General features: G+C 40.8%; 1 protein-coding gene across 1 annotated transcript in view; it reads left to right on the plus strand.

Moving 5' to 3' along the window:
* Positions 1-14580: 14580 nt before the first annotated feature.
* Positions 14581-18276, plus strand: part of LOC149788633 (gamma-tubulin complex component 6-like) — a 129455-nt gene continuing 125759 nt past the window's right edge. Inside the window, exon 1 of the mRNA XM_089974721.1 lies at positions 14581-14709. The gene's annotated coding sequence lies outside the window, so the exon portion shown is untranslated. The remainder of the gene's footprint in view (positions 14710-18276) is intronic.

Below are 18276 nucleotides of genomic sequence, written 5' to 3' on the forward strand. Positions count from 1 at the left end.
AAGACGACAGCATCGTCTCTGACTCCCGTCAAACCCATTTGGTCATTTTCGATGACATGTTAGGAGAAGACGAAGAAGAAATTAAACTGTGGTTCACGCGCAAAGGGCATCACCGTAATGCCAGTGTCGTTTACATCACTCAAAATTTGTTTCAACAAAATAAAGCCATCGCACCATCAGTCTCAATGCGCATTACGTGGTCTTTTTTAAAAGCCCTCGAGATAAATCGCAAGTGCAAGTCTTAACCAAACAGTTAGGAACGCCTTGGCTGACTCAGGCGTACGACGATGCCACTCAAACTCCACACGCCTATTTACTCGTCGATTTGAAACCTACGACCCCCGATGATTTGCGATTTCGTACCCACTTGTTTCGCCACCGGTGCCAAGACGGAAGGCCTATCCTGTACACGTCTCCGTCCTCGACTTAACTTCACTCAACAAAAAAATCTATAAAAACCTCAGACACTTTTCGTCTGTCTCACACAGTTTGAACATGACGTCCCTTCAGTCGCATCTTCCCGTCAAATTGATTCGTGCCTTGTATGGCATCAGTCGAGAAAAAAATCCATAAATACGAGCTCGTGTCTTAGAAGCTAGTCTCAAAGAAGTCTTACGATGGTTTACGGTGACTGCACGTCAATTACTGCAAGGGATCATTCAGATTCCTCATCAGACCAAACGCTTTTTTGATCGAAACAAAGTCGCTTTGACCCAACTGGCCGATCCCCACATCGACACTCAAACCAAAAAACAAATCATTTTGAAACCTGGAGGGAGCGGTACTCTAGGAGGGGTCATCATTCGCTCTCTCTTAAGATGGGATTCTAATGCCCCCAAAGATCTCCCCAAGAAAAAAGTCAAACGAAGCTCCAAGAAGAAGAAAAAGAGCCACGGTGTCAAGACCAGGTCCCCAAGGAGACCCGTATCTGCAAGAACTTCTCCAGTGGCGGGACCCTCCTCTTACTAGACACCACTCCGGAAAAAGAAAAGAAGCCCCCAGAAAAAGAAGCAGAGAAAAAGTCCTCAGAAAAAGAAAAGCCCACAGAAGAAAACTAGTCGCAAGAGAGGCACTTCGGGCAGGACGCAACCTTACACTCGCAAACCACGACCTGCAAAGGCGGTGACCGCGTCTCCGGTAGAATCAGGTTCATTCACTTCTCCGTTGATGTCACCAAGAACTGAAGAGTATTTGGAGACGTTGATCACACCAAGAACGTCTCCGTTGATAACCCCAAGAACTTCTCCAGTGGCAGGACCCTCCAATTTAGTGGCAGTGGCCGCTGCTCACAAAGTACCTTCTCCCAAAATCAAAGTCCAAGAAAGATCGGGCATGTTACAAAGTTTACTGGATTTGTCCAAGCAAGAACTGGCTCGATTTAGTCCGTTGCGTACCCCTGCACGACATGTCATGCCTGTCCTGAAGTTAATACGACGTAAAGACAATCAGTGGCGTCGCGTTCCAGTATAAAAAAGGTATGTGACCAAGTAGGGGATCAGTGTTTTTGGTGCTCCTGAAGATGTCACCCTCCAAAAAACATCCCTCTTCTAAACAACCCCAAGGAAAGAAAAGGAAAGGACTGCCTCCACATTTAGTCAAACATGGGGACATGTTATCTGTCCTGTCCAAAGCTTCTCCACCCCTACGAAAAAAACTCATTCAAACGGCCTCCAAAGAGGTCATCGATACCGTGTGTGAATGTTGCTTGAACGTGTTGAAAGGTACGATCCCTTTGTCCAAACACCAGAAACAATGCTTAGGCAAACATCATCACGTTCTTCGCCAAATGGTTCAAAAGAAAATCCCCATTCGTCAAAAGAAGAAGATGTTGGTCCAACGTGGAGGAATTTTACCCCTCTTGCTAGGCCCATTGCTGAAAGAAGTCTTGGGAACCATGTTGGGAGGACTGGTGGGAGCAAGATAAAAAGGCCCTCGGAAGTCCCAAGATCTCAGAATCGACCCCTTACAACCCCATGGAAGGACGAAAACTAGCTTTAGTGCCTTACAAACGATGGATGGAATACCATCGTTGGCAAGAACAACGCACCCCGCATTTACCTCCCAATCCCCATTTGAGCGAGATGTCCCAGTTACAACACGAATTGCAGTCCTTAATGGATCGCCAAGATTTGTCCGAAACAGAAAAATCGCAAAAGTGCGGTCAACTCTTTCAACGATTGCAACTCTTTCACCAGAAAGCCTCAGGCGAAACAGCTCTTCCCACTCTGAAAGATTTTAAGACCTTGATGAAAAGTCCAGCACCATCACCAGTACCACCACCACTACCAGTGACCAAGACAGAAAAACGAGAAGAAGAAGAAGGGTTTCAAACTCCACCAGAAAAAGTACGCAAGTTAACAACACCACCTACCTCCAGAATTGGATGGATTAAAAAGATGATGACCACCCCTTCTTCATCACAGGAGGAAAAGAATGTGAAGACAGAAGTGAAGACAGAAGTGAAACAAGAACCGATATCCCCTGTTCTGACATCCTACTCCTCGACACCTATTGCCGGTCGTACAGGCAAAGCATTACAATCCAAGAAAGTACCCCAAGAGAAAAAGAGTAGCATCTTCCAAGAGTGGGTGCCTTATAAACACACAAACACAACAAAATGGAAAAAGTGTTAGCCAGCATTTACTACGATCCCTCGCATCCTGCTGGTTACGCAGGAGTTCAAAAATTGTATCATGCTGCCAAAACGCGACTGAAAAGTCTCCGTTTACCTCAAGTGCAACGATGGTTACAAGAACAAGCTACTTACACTTTACACAAACCCATTCGACGCAAGTTTTCCAGAAGTCGCACCCGAGTGGAAGGCATCGATCATCAATGGCAAGCCGATTTAGCTGATGTCTCTCATTTGGCCAGCTACAATCGCGGCTACAAATATTTGTTTTGTGTCATCGACGTCTTTTCCAAATTTGCCTGGGTCGTGCCCTTGCCTTCCAAATCGAACAGTGAGTTAGTGCGAGCCCTGCAGCGAGTGTTGAAACAAAGCGGTCGTCACCCTCTTCGATGGCAAACGGACAAAGGTACCGAATTTCTGAACCAAGCTTTCCAAAAAGAATTAAAGAAACGTGACATTCATTTTTTTACCACCGAGAATCCTGAAACCAAAGCCAGCATCGTGGAACGTTTTCAACGCACTTTGAATGAACGCATGTGGAAATATTTTACGCATCACCACACTCTGAAGTACATCGACATCTTACCGCACCTGGTGCAAGCGTACAACCAATCTTACCATCGAAGCATTGGACGTGCCCCGGAAGAAGTGACTCCCGAGAACGAAGTGTTGGTGTTTGAGCGCCTGTTTGGTACGTCCCCGACGAGAGCTGTCCCCAAGAAAAGTGGAGTGTTGACCGTAGGAGATTGGGTGCGCATTGGCAAAACCAAACGCACTTTCGACAAAGGTTACTTACCTAACTGGACTACCGAATTGTTTCGTGTCACTGGACGAGTGCATGGCCGTCATCCTGCCGTCTATAAATTAGAAGACATGAACGGAGAAGTGCCCAAAGGAACGTTTTATTTGCCCGAGTTACAACGTGTCACCAAAAAAAGAAGACGACGTGTACGACATCGAAAGCATTCTCGAACGCAGAACCCGTAAAGTGGGTAAACGACGTGTCAAAGAAGTCAAAGTACGTTGGAAAGGATATCCACCCAGTTTTGATTCTTGGATCGACGCTTCGCAAAACATCGACTATAAAAAGAAGTGACCATCCTGCCCTTTCACACAGACGCAGCTACGTCGATCACTCCTTCACCCAGTTCTTCTCTGCAAGATTTACAGAAACAACCCTTGTGGGTGTGGTGTGGAGAACGTGTGCCTAAAACGCAAATCGTCTTTTTCTGCCAAATCTTCGTGGTGTATTGTGTCATCGGGGCAGCCATTGCCAATTTGAGTTTGCAACAAAGAGACAAACAATTGTGGACCATTTTATTGAGCAGTTGCATCGGTTACCTGCTTCCCAATCCCTCCCTGAAATTCTCTTCCAACAGGAACAACCGGAACCTTGTGTCCAGTACCAGTGTCAGTCACCACTCCAATAACAACAACAACCCTATTTTGGGCGGAGACTCTCCTCTGACGTCCAATAACCCCTCGGACAGCCACAGAACTCTGGAATTATGAGTCACCAAAACCAATTTTACTTAACCTTACCCAGTGACAGTTCCATGGAGGTGTTTCCCAAGAACACGTTGTGCTGTTACACGGCCAAATTACCTCAGACGATCCAATTAGATCACGAAGCCCATTGGGAAGTGGCTTTAGTAGAAATCATTCACCCGACCCAAGTCCTCAATGTCCTTCCCAATCAAAACTTTTTTGATGTGGAAGTTCATGACGAGCCAATGCAACAGTACTTGGATAGCCATGGCAAATATAACATAAAAACCCCTGGCACACAAAATCAAAAGTACACCACCTATCACTTGTTCATTCCCCCAGGCTATTATTTTAGTGGTCAACATTTGGTGAGCACCATAGGCTAGCCTCCAGGTTTAATGTCGTGTTTCTGAAAGCTTTGGAAAGTGTCAAAAAGTGTCACCCTGGAATACCACAAAGCAGCTGGTCGCTTCTTGATGAAATTTGACGGGAGTAAAATCGTGTCCATTTTAATTTGTCCTGAATTGTTTGACATGTTCGGCGGAGACATGGACATGAGAATGGCAATGATTAAGAAAAACTAATTCCCAATCATTTACGACAACGAGTCTTTTAGCAAGTTATTTCGTGCCCCGGTAGAACTGAACCAAGGACTGAATTTGATGTTTGTGTACTCCGATGTGGTGGAGTACAACGTGGTGGGACACACCTCTGTGCCGTTACTGCGTGTCATTCCTTTCAAAGTGGATTCTGCCACGAACGCTGACGAGGAAGGTGGAAACACTTACCACGTTCACCGCGAATTTGTACATCCTCACTATTTGCCTGTCAGTAAGTCTTATTTGGACACGGTCAACATTGTTATAAAAGGAGATCTGGGACAAAATATTTCATTCACCAAAGGAAAAGTCATGGTGAAATTCCATTTTCGAAAACGGTTCTCTCACGAGTTGTAAGTCATGTATCCAGTGTACCGAGGGGTTGCTCGACAGCGAGGACACGGTTTAGGAGATATGTTAAAATCGGCCTTTCGTTCGGTGGCTCCGGTGTTGAAACCGATGGTGACACGTGGATTGCACGCCTTGAAAGATGCGGCACTGACACAAGGCAAAGAATTTCTCCAAAATGTCATCATCGACAAACAAAACCCAAAAGAAGCCTTCATGAGGGCAGGCAAAAATGTCTTGCTGCAAACGGGTGAAGACCTTTTGGGCCGTCAAGACACACCTATAAATGCCCTGCACGCTACCGAGTCAGGCATTCAGCAAGGACAAGGCAGAAAGAGATGACGAAGAAAACACCCTTTCACCAGACTTCACACGTCTAAAGCTAGAAAGGCAAAGAAAAGAAGAACCGTTCGAGACTTAGACGTTTTCGATTATTGAGAAAGAGAAAAAAAATGATGCACCGAGAGTCTTCCGCTTGTTCCAAGTCGGAACTGGATCTGTTTGCCATGCCACCCACCGTGATGACGATGCAAGAATCCCAATGGGTGGAATTTCACCCCGTCTCCTCTTTGACGGATTCCGCTCCCATCGAGTTTGAAATCAAAGGTCAGCCCGAAGATTACATCGATCTGAATAACAGTTACCTGTATTTGAAAGTCAAATTGATCAAAACGGACAACACCAATCCAGGAGGCGATGCTAGAGTAGCTCCTGTCAACAATTTCATGCATTCCTTGTTCAGCGAAGTGGACTTGTACTTGAATAACAAACTGGTCAGCAGCAGCATGGATACTTACCCATATCGTGCCTACCTGGAAAACTCTTGACGTACGGAAAAGAAGCCAGGAATATTCATCTGGATGCTTGCGTGGTATGGAAACCTGACACGGCAGGTGTGGCCACGTTTAGCGACACAGTCCTGACAGAGGATGACAATCCTCACAATGTGGGGTTTAACGACCGTCGTAAGAAAATTCTGCAAGGGCGAAGTTTAGAACTGATGGATCGTTTGCATTTGGACACGTGGTTACAAGAAAAGTATTTGCTCAACGGGGTGGATATCCGTCTGAGACTGAATCGTAGCAGTGCCACTTTCCATTTGATGGCCCATGCCAATGAATACAAAACTATCATTCAAGAAGCCCGACTTTACGTGCGTCGTGTGGAAGTGTTACCTAAAGTGGGAAACGACGTCAGTCAGACGTTGAGCAGAACGACTGCCAAGTATCCGATACGACGCGTAGAAGTGAAAACATTCACCATTCCCGCTGGACAGCGTTCTATGATCGAAGATCATCTGTTCCAAGGACAGTTACCCAAACGTTTGGTTGTTGGTATCGTCAGGAATTCAGCCTTCAACGGAACCCACGATCAATATCGTTTTGAGTTTCAACATTACAATGTGTCCAAGATCGAAGTCAGTCGCGACGGCAAGACCTTGTGTACCCGACCCTTTGAGCCCAACTTTGGCGTCGTGAAGAATTATTTGAGATCGTACTTGTCCCTGTACGAAGGCACGGGACAGTTAGGAACCAACACCAGTCACTGTATTTCGTACGGCGATTATGCAGGAGGCTATGCTTTGTGGGGTTTTGATTTCACTCCTGACCAATGCAGCGACGAGGGACATTTCCACCCTATAAAATCGGGTCAGATTCGTGTGGAACTTCAGTTTGCAAATCCACCTCCAGATCACACAGTGAACGTCCTCCTGTATGCAGAATTTGACAATACCATAGAAATCAACAGTTTGAGAGAAGTCATTCTAGACTATTAGAAGCCATGGAAGACTGTTATCCCTCTTTGCCTAATGGAGAAACTTTGGAGATGGAATGTGAGGAGACCGGGGAAGAAGAATCTCAAGACAAAGACGAAGAAGTTATCATGAGGAAGTCAAGATGGCCAGAACAAGAAGCCCATTTAGTCTCTTGTTTTGCCAAACACTTGGTCGAAAAAATGACGGAATTGATCAAGAAAGATTGCTATGGATGTCAAAACGATCATCCCAGTCAAATTCAACACGATAAATGCCTGATGCTGAGTCAAGAAGAAAAATTGGACGAGTATCTGGACGAAGCTTGGAGTCTCATCTCGGACGAAGTCGTGTTGCATCAGTGGTATAAAGACTTGCGTGAACATTCTTGTCCACAATTAACCACTCAAGAGATCCATCGCATCGAAGCTCTTCTGAATCAGAGTGGGGAGACGAAACGAAGAAACGGTTATTTGTCAGACATTTTCAAGCAAAAAGTCAGGATCGAATTGATCACTTATTATTACCTGTGAAGAAAAAAAACACACAAATCAATGGATACCTGGGAACTTTATTACCTTTTGAACCACAGTTCGTACACGGCTTCTTGGAATCCTGTCGTCTGTGCTAAAGATGAACTCCCTCATGGCAAACCTCATGACCATCAAGCTTATGTGATCAACACGGACGACAGTCATCTCCCAGTTACTCACTGGGTAGCCGTTTACTTTCCTCAAGAAGGATGTGTGGAATATTTCGATTCGTATGGATTGCCCCCTTTGGAAGACGATATCATTGACTTTATGAGAAGAAATGCTCAGACCACTCGATTCAATAATGTGAAATTACATGGCACAGATTCCTTGGTGTGTGGACAACATTGTGTGTATTTTCTGCATCATCGCAGCCTGGGCTATTCCTTAGAACATTTAGTGACTCATTTTGATCCTCCTTCTTCTTCTAGAAACGATGTGAAAGTAGATCAATGGTTTTGTGACCATTATGCTTATCTTTTGTCTCAAGCTAGGAAACGTAGTGTCCATCAATGGCCTAATGACTTCCAACAGTGGAAATCGCAATTTCATTCACAACGTTGTCAACCCTGTCCAAAATAATGTGTTAATTGAAAAAATGTTTGTCATTTGAAAAAAATGTTTGATGTTATATTGTTGAATTATTATTATTAAAAATGTTATAGTTGTTTGTTAGTATTAAGTGATTTTGAATAAAAAATGTTGTGTTTTGAAAAAATGCCTTTGTCTTTTGTTTGGCTATAGGAATCTTGATTCATGCTCTTTGACTTCTTACTATCCCTCTCATGACACTCATTGAACTTTGCGGCTCGAAAACGGTGGAGGGGTGTTTTCCTTCACGTCAGCGCTTTGACTTTAAAGCCGTGGCAGTTTCCAGTCTAACCATCCATAGTCTGCAGCGAGCAGAGCAACAAGCAACACAAGAAATGGAGCTAGCGACGGAAACACTTATTCCCGCCCAGGCGTTAAGCGCAATTAAAGGCTTAGGCCTGAACATTGCCTCCGGCTGGAGTATAAGAGCGCAACAAAAGCGAACCACGCTCTTATTAATATGGGAAAACAAAGAAGAAGAAAGATACAGGTCCAGAACTCGACGTGGAGGAAATAATATGCAGCGTCAGCGGGAGCAGATTATGCAGACCCAGACAGTTAGCAGCCCCACTACAGCGAGTCATCAACAAAAAAACAAGCAGCCGACAGCACTCAACTCCTAACAAAGAAACCACCCCAGCGGAAGTGGAGGAAGAACAAAGGGCCCAGGAAATTGATCTAGCTGTACTGCAAAACCAAATAACATCTAAGGATTGAGGAAATTTGGTCACTCTTCAACGTCTAACGGATATACTGGAAAAAGCAAAAGACGAGATTGCTGAATCAGTATTCATCCAAATAAGGTCACTCCTTGATGAGGACGACTCCATAGAGCAACCCACTACCACGCTTGCTGCGGATTTAGAGGTCTCTTCCTCTAGCGAAGAAGAAGCACAGGCAACCCAACCGACCAAAACCATAAGTCTAACAAAGTAAACTGAGGTTAAAACAACAAGCACCAAAAAGGTAACTGAGACCAGACCAACAAAAGAAACTGGGACGAGAGATAATCAAACCACCGAATGCCGAAATATGGGATTGAGCCCAGCACTAGACGATTTAAAAAAAGGCGAGACACTACATAAATGCAGTCTCGCACGTTAACTGGCGCTCCCTACGTACTAATCAACCAATGACCCACCAATGGCACTACGGACATCGAATCTTGAGCCAATTCTACCCTAAAGCTCACAAGGATTTCTCTCTTCACCAGCTTTCTACAGCGGCTCAACACATTGCCTAAGTCCACGGCTATGCCTTCCCAAAAATTCGCCAAGAAGAAAAAACGACGGCGCAGCAATGCTGGGAAGCGGAAATCAAACGGGGGATGTTCTCCTAAAAACAGCCCTTCTTAGGGCTAAAACTGTTGCCTTTTATTTAATAGGGAAATCTAAATTGGCATGGTTTCCCTCTTTGAAATTACCAAAAAACCTACAAATTTTAACCATTGGACCACCGCCCAAAATTCACAACTATCAATAACCTACCAGTGACAAAACTGCTAAATGTCGCTTAGACATACTACTTTAAATAAGGAATAGCAGGGAGTTCGTTTATGTACACTTCTGTACTAGATTAGATAGGACGTTTAGGGATAGGAAATTCAACAGACTAACAGGATTTGAACTAATTGCACAGGTGGCTTACACAGTATTGGTATTTTTCTGTCCACTAGTATAACTGGACTCGATTTGAAATAAGTACGGGCTGGCGTTTCGGGAAGTAGACAACATCCAGGGCTGGCTTGCTGAGCACCTTTCCTCCTTTACCACGCTCGGATCTCGTACAAAAGTGGCAAGATGTGGAACGATTTCCACTTTCCACAAGCCCAGGTGTCCTAATGTGACGGCAAAAGCTGGCCAATGGCAGCTGACGTTACATACTGCTTGGGTTGACACCTGGAGCACTCAATAGCAAACTGAATTCATGAGTGTGGGTTTGCACTACTCCTACTCATATCTTAGGCCTTACATTTAGTTCGGTTGGGCACGCAACTACCGTGTACGAACTAACGGCCCAATCAATTAGTACTCTGTGAGTACATAAATGCCTGAGGGGTGGGCACCATTCCTCCCCTCAAGGAGTAATTAATTAGTGCACCGTGTGCACATAAACCAGTGGTACATGCACATTATGTTGCGAACACCACTATAATTCAATTCAACAACAACAACAAGTCTAACCATCCATTGTCGACTCATCCTCCTACGAAGATGTGCTCCAAACTAGCTAAGCTAAACGAAGCCTACGTGAATTTGCATAGGGTCAAACACAGTCTGATACCGAAGCCAGAAGAGAGAGAATGTGAGAATGTTAAAAGTCACTGAAGACCTGATAGAAGAGCTCTTCAGAGAAGAAGTGAACAGGGAGAAAGAAGAATGGACAGAGAAGTACAGACTTCAGAAACAGCAGAGAGCAGTAACAGCAACAACAGAAGCATCAGCAGCAGGAACCTGAACCTGACAGAGGCTTTGTCGATTGTCGTATCGACACCAAAGAGTTCTTCTTCTCTTTCCGAAGAAGCAGACCTATCGTCAGAAAGTCTATCGTCAGAGGACGTCGCATTCTTAGAAACTAAAAGTTCGCCCTAGCTTCAACTTCGCACACAAAAAACAGCCCTTTTCAGGGCTACCCAAATCTCTAGAAAAGAAATAACAATCGATTTGCCAATGTGTGTATGTAGAGTAGTGTGAATATAAACATTGACTCTTTTCTGGTGTAATTGTATGTGTTTGTGTGGATAGTAGATAATGATCATGTTTTTTTTTGCTGTTTGACGTGGGTGGAGAGTAGATTTGGGGCTTGATTTGACTGTTTAGCGTTAGTGGATAGTATATTATTTGTTTTATGAAATTTTTTAGAATAGTAATAGGTAGTATAAAAAAGTAAGTGAGTGTTTCTTTTAGGTCCGCGCGTTGTTTGGTCATAATCTAGGTAATATAAATTTTGTTTTAGGGGGATGTTTTCCTTCACGTCCGCGCTTTCACTATAAATTGAAAATCGCTTGACAATCTAGCTACCCTGTTCATTCGTTGACAAGACAATGAATACCAGAATTGTGAAACTGCTAGAACTCCAGATGCACCTGGAATATGCCAGGCGCATAGTAAATGAACTGGCCGCGGAGGCCATAGTAGAAGAGGCAAGGATAAAGAAAGAAGAGGAGAGAAGACAAAAGGAAGAGGAGGAGGAAAAAAAATAGGAGAGAGGATGGCTTACAAGATACCAGAGAAAGAGGATTGGGGTGATGAAGCCAATCATCCTCCCTCTGCGCTCCCAATCAAACAAGTCAACTGGAAAGATTGGAGTAGAAGATGTGTGTGTGTGTGGTGCCAGACCTGGAAGGTGCCATCATTAACCAGGTGTCCTGGAGTTCTTGAAAAAAAACAGCCTTTTTCAGGGCTACCCAAACCTTTAGAAAAGAAAGAATAATCCATTTGCCAATGTGTGTATGTAGAGTAGTGTGAATATAAAAAACTGACTCTTTTTTTCCTAGTGTGAGTGTATGTGTTTGTGTTTGTAAGCGCTCAAGTAAGTTTGTGTGGATAGTAGATTTGGGTTTTGTAAGAGCTTAAGCTGGTTTGTGTGGATAGTAGATTTTGGTTTCATTTTAATGCTTTGCGTGTGTGAATAGTAGATTTGGGGTTTGTTTATTGCTGGTTCACGTATGTGGATAGTAGATAATATGAAATGAGAAAAGTAGGGGATGTTTTCCTTCACGTCCGCGCGTTTTAAGTGCTGCTCTTGGTAATATAACTTTTGAAATTTAGGGGGATGTTTTCCATCACGTCCGCGCTTTAACTATAAGAACCCACAGTATTCGTCGTTCACACCATTCTACAAAGAATAAAAAGAAGATGGCTTCGAACCACCGTGATAAAATGAAAAAATTGCAAGACGTCCTGGACAATTTGGGTATGATGGAGCAAATGTTGGTTAACCTAAACGAGGATCACTATTCTTATAGTCCCCATCGAGTGAAGATGGAGATCAACAATTTAAAAAAAGTAAAGGATATCATCAGTGATCTGTTAAAAGAAATAAAGGAGGAGAAGGAGGATGAAGAGCAAAGGATAAGGATGAGAGCATGGAACGAAAAAATTGAAAAGAAGAAGAAAATGAGAAGAGGAAGAAAGAAGAGGAGGAGAAGCAGAAAGAAGAGAAAACGAAGAAAAAGGAGGAAGAAAAGAAAGAAAAGAAGAGAAAAAGAGTAGGACAGAAAATAAGAAGCTGGTGGAGAAATAGAAGAAATTAAAAGAAGAAGAAGAAAACCAAAGGCCCTTTTCAGGGTCACTCCAATCTCTCGAAAAGAGATAGACTTTCAATTGCCTACCCCATTTTATATTTTTTTTATTTTTAAAAAAAATAGAGACCCCTCCCTGTTTCAATTTTTTCGCCTGTTCCATTTCTATAGACCCATCAGGCCGGGACCGTATTAAAATAGGGTCCCGACCCTGTTCCATTTTCCCTTGACGCTAGACAGTCCCACGATTTATTCCCATGTTAAATTTCCCTTGACGCTAGATTGTCCCACGAGTTTTTCCCCATGTTAAATTTCAGATGTGTTTAATATTGCGTTAGATGTAATTTGAGAGCAAAAATTTGTTTGTATTTTTCCGTGGAATTGTTCAGTTGTCATTAGACTCAAATATTATTCTGGGACTATTACGAATTTATTCAAAGGAGTTCTGGTTAATGCCATTGTGATACAGCAAGGTTTCGGTACATCAGCACGTTCGATGACCTGGAATTTATTCGCAACACTTGATTCTTTTGGACTTGTGTAGAAGCTTTTAGGACCGAATTGGATTTAATTCATAATATTATAATTCATAATATTATAAGTTCCTCGTAAATTTTAATTTTATGAATTAGAGAATTAAATTATTTGTTAAGTTTTACAAAGTTTTTGGTTTGCTTTTTTTCTGCTTCTTAGCTTAAAACCAGAGAGTCGTAACAGTTAATTTCTGAAGTATTGCCGAATCTTGCATACAAGATAATGTTCACTGTGCTGGCCAGAGGTACTGCACGTTGAATATCCTTATCAAGTTGATCTAATCCTATATAGTGAAATGTATTTTGTCCCCGTCTATGTGTTAGGTGAAATCAAATCCCCAAAAAGAATCTCCTCCAGTATAATCGTCGTAATTGTCATACGAAATATCCCGGTTGCTGTTGGTACCTAACTATCCCGTGGTCAGTGTCAGATAAGATCTAAGGTAATACAATGTTTGGTATACAATATATGGCCATAGGGAGTGGCTTCTATCTTGGACGATTTGAAGTGTTGAAACTAGAAAGGATTTTGAGGGTGGCATTACTGATGTTGTCAATGAGTAAATGTTTGCTCTTCTAATAAAACATGATCAGGGGCAATGGTGAATGTTTTCTCTTCCACTCTTCGTAGTGGATACTTGGCCGTCGTTTTGCCCAAAGCTGATTGAAATCGTGTCCCAATTTAGATACAGTTTCCACAAGCGTACGTAAAGTCTGCCTTCTTTGGTAATGGTTTTGTTCTCGTTGGATTGCTCAGGTGACTTAGTGGTTAGAGCGTCCACCCTTGGATTCGGGAGGTCACGGTTTCGAACCCTGGCCGAGTCATACCAAAACCGAAGATGAAATTAGATTCCAAATGACGTGGTGTGAAATGAAATGATTTTACCAAACAAACGAAATGATGAATTCAGATTCCTAATAATGTTGTGTGATATGAAATGATGTAGCATGAAATTAAATGATTGAACCCCAAAAATGAAATAATTAATTCTGATTCCAAATGACGTGGTATTAAATAAAATTACTTAAAGAACAAAACGGAATGATGAATTCTGATTCTTAATGACTTGTTATTCGAGTCAATGAAGTATTATTAAATTAAATCATTTAATACACACCATAAAATCATAAAATTACGAATTCAGATTCCAAATGACGTGGTATAACATGATTTTACGTTGTATGAAATCAAAGATATAACCAATAAATGAAATGATGAATTCAGATTCCAAATGATGTGGTATTAAATAAAATGATTTAAAGAACAAAACGGATTGATGAAATCTGCTTCTAAATAACGTAGTATTAAATGAAATGACTTACTGCTCATTGACTGAAGTCACTATATTTACGCATAGCAAATCAAGCTGCCACAACAAAATATCAAAGAGGCTAAAGAGTGTTAATGCATATATCTGACCTTGTGCATTCTTTGATCTTAGTACAACATCCTATTGCATACCAGTCAGAGTTTCATCTCACCTCATATTGGATATATAGACATTTATGTTGGGATTGCACAACAAATAAATGCCCAATTATTAAAAATGGAGTTGCAAGGATCAGAGGAAAATCGTACTACGCGTACTTCTCATAAATATCGACGTAGGATTAGATACTTAAACTGGCCACATCCTTAATATACGTATACTTTTATAGCTCTCTGTGTGTGTGTGTGTGTGTGTGTGTGTGTAAATCCATGGTATGTTTTTTTATTATTTATAGATACTGATTATATTGATTTGGTACAAAGATTTAAAAAAATGTAACGTAATTTTTTGTGTCTGAGTGTTCCGGATGTCTTTTTATGTGTTTTGAATTTTATTGTAGCATTAGGTAAGACCCATTATATGCGGGGTACCTTAGATAGTGGCGGATATATCAATTTAGTTGCTAAGTTCAACTTAGTTTATATGATTATTTTCTTTACCGAACAGATGGAAAATATTGGAATTATCGTCATGGCTTCGAAGAAGTGATATACAGAAGGTACTTTGTTTCATTTTTTTTATTTATAGAAATAAGATCCACCAGAATACAGGATTCGAATTACAGAGTCAATATCAATATTCCGAAATTCCGTAGTCAGTACAGTAGTTTTCTTTGGACCCTGTTGCGGCCTCTATCGTTATCAATATTATTCACTCACCATCCCGTTTCTTTTGAACCCCGCAATTGATTTTAAAAACGAAAAGCATCAAGGATATGTGTGTGTGTGTGTGTGTGTGTGATTTGGATTTTGAACGTAAATTTTAACAATTTTTCAGTCATGTACGATGTCTGCAGTGTGGCAGTTTACTGCATGGGGACCAGATACTCCTGATTATTAAGAACGCGTTGAGAAACCCAGATAAAGTGGCGGTAACGAGTCCCTTGGCAGTATAGTGATTGCTAGCACTAGGGCATCATGCCGCAGACATGTATCATGTCACACCCAGTCACATTATCCTGACACCAGGCTGACCAGTCCTAACACTAACCTCTTAATGCTGAGCGCCAAGCGAGGCAGCTGACAGCACCATTTTTGTAAGTCTTTGGTATGACTTGGCTGGGTATCGAACCCACGATCTACCGCATCCGAGGCGGACGCTCTAACCACTAGGCCACCAGAACGGTCCATCAAGGTTATAAAAAATGCACAAAACTTAGACATTTCATTCATTGATTTATAATTTTTATACTTGATTAAAATTATCAACTTTTTGGTGTTTCTTTTATTGTCTCTAGTAGTCCTACAATGTAGGACATTGACCCTGATATTTATGTTTATCAGGGTTGATGTCTTACATTTGGACTAGTGTGTCCAGTTGACAAAATAAACCATACTAAGAAAGACCATTTAATGATAATATATGGTTTCGTGGTACTTCTACATGTAAGACCTGGAAATTGGGTGTCAGGGTCTTACAGCCTAACTAATAGTGCTGTCTAGCGTGTTTTGATCTCGACTAACATTGTAATGAAAAATCAAATTTTCAGGAATATCTCACACAACAGGCAACTAAAATAATGACGCTTTTCTACAAAGTCATAATATTTTAGTCTGACTTTACTTACTCTGATGTCTTTTCTCTAATAAATTCAAATTCTCATAAAAGAAATGGACCTGTTTTCAAGTTTCGTTGACCTACATTTCATATGGCTGGAAAGCAATTAAATCTGGGAGTGCCAAATCAGATTAAGTTGAAATATTATTCTTTAATGAAATCAATACAAATATATTATGTCTGTTGAAACTGTAAGCAACGTTTCGTTTCATTAAAGAAATGCATCCCCCACACGAACATACTTCAGCATACCTCGACTGCCGTCGCATTTCAGCAAATTTAAATGTATGTCAACGGAACATGAAAATGCATCCATTTGCTAATGTCAGATTTTGAATCCACCGGGATAAAAACAGAAAAGTAAGTATATTACTTACATATCAGTTTGTGGAAGAGTGTTGATGTGGGTTGCCAAGTGTATGAGATATTCCTGAAACTTTGACTACTCTTTCTGATGTCAACCAACATCAGAAAACGCTATATAAGGCTGTTATTTGGGTAGTAAGACATAGCATTAAAACAAAAATAATAATGTGCATTATTGTGCCTTTAACAATTGCATGCTTCTCCATTACCAAAGAAAACTAGAAAATACGGAGCTGCAGACATGTAGCATGATGTTCCACCCAGTCACATTATCCTGACATCATGATGACCAGTCCTAACATTAACCTCTTAATGCTGAGTGCCTAGCAAGGCAGCTGTTTGTTATTTCTAGATTTTGTCAATAGATGAATTCTGAAATGAAGATGATAGCAGATCATCTACAAAATGTCATACTCTCTCATCTTACTTTCTGAGTAAACATAAACTACAGGTTATGTCATTTGAAAGAGATGATATATGCTCTCTCTCTCTCTCTCTTTTGCATATAATAAGCTCAATGGGAGGATGCATTTTAAAGAAATCACAAATTCTGGATTGTAGAACTGGTGACATCAACATGCATTTTCACAGAAATACTTCTTGCAATATTTAATTAGTTCTAAATGATAAAGGTGCCGATCTGACTACCCAACAAAGCTACACATTTGTGAATGAGTTGAAAACCAGACATAATCGAGTTTGAGGTGAAGTCAGAGGTCATTGATTACATTTTTTTTACTCCACTGAACTTCTCAAAACAGTGACTTGTATTTGGACAGTTGTTTTTAGTTGCATTCCAATAAACAAGTTAGTTAATAATTAGCACTCTAATATTTACCTGTACAGGCATGTGATCATGATTAACATGAATATGAACTAATTTTTATCAAACTATTTTGTCAATGTATATGAAGAGTACCAGCAATATACCACTTACAGGTAAATAACTTCATTTTTTTTAAAAGCTGTTAATTATAACTTTAATCAAACTTAGCATGTAGATTTATCTTGACATTGTTTGAGGCTAGTTTGTTTTAATAATCTACTGCTATAAAGAAAATCTGCTTGGTGATACTGAAGTAACATCCAGTGCATAAAAATAAAGACAGCTTTGAATTTAAGGGCATTCTTCAAAACTGACTTTCACTCCAATCATGCAGATCAGTTTGGTTGAAAAGCTAAGAAATATTCCTACATTACAGTTGAGACACACTTAATATGAAAGTTATACCAAAAAAGAAAAGTACAGAAAGATTTCATCCTGCTATTAAACATATACCTCATTTTAATATATGGAAAGATTTCATCTTGCTAATAAACCTATCACTGATTTTAGTAGTTTTATAGGAAATCTAAGGTCTCTGTAAGATGAAAAGCTATTTCTGATTCTGTCATTTTAAAAGGTAAGAAAAATGTGAATTGCAAACATACACAATTCTTGTCAGTTGTCAATTTGCCTCAGTGTTTAAAGTTCTGGAGATTTTATTTCACATGCTGCAAAGATTGAAAATGAAGGTGACTCATGCTTGTAGTCTTTAAGACCAGATACTATATACAATGTGCTTGTGTCACAGTAGATTTTGATAAACATCCAAGGTTCCACTTTGAACAACAATTATTAAATGATCATGATATTTTCAGGTTTTATTTGTATGATTTCACTGTACCTTCATTGGATTTGTAGAGTTGGTTTATTAATAAAAGCTCAGGGATCATATTTCTATTTCTCTCTGTTGCTGTCAGAATTTGATTTGTTCAAGACATTTTAATAGGTCTCAAACTGTTTTCATCATAATGGATTTTCTTATACAGTTTTATTTCCAAACCAGACATTATTTAAGGTTGTCATGCCATCCATTCCTACAGCTCACTGAGGAAACACCAGATTTTGGTAATAAACATGTCTAAATAGTAGTGAAGTGTAAGACTTCTTAAATGTTAGTTCTTAGGTTCTTCGGAAGGGGAAAATTTCACATAAAAAAAAAATCAGAAATTTGTGTTGATTTGTTCAATGAGTTATGCATCCATTAGTCATGCATAGTGCATATATCAGTGATTGCTCTTTTCAACTCCTTCTCAGAAACCACTAGACCAATTTCAAACAAATGTGGCAGGAAACATCATGGCTTGCAGGCCTTTCTAA

The sequence above is a fragment of the Sinohyriopsis cumingii genome, chromosome 11 (genome assembly GCF_028554795.1).
Source record: "Sinohyriopsis cumingii isolate HCF-2022 chromosome 11, ASM2855479v2, whole genome shotgun sequence".
NCBI lineage: Eukaryota > Metazoa > Mollusca > Bivalvia > Unionida > Unionidae > Sinohyriopsis > Sinohyriopsis cumingii.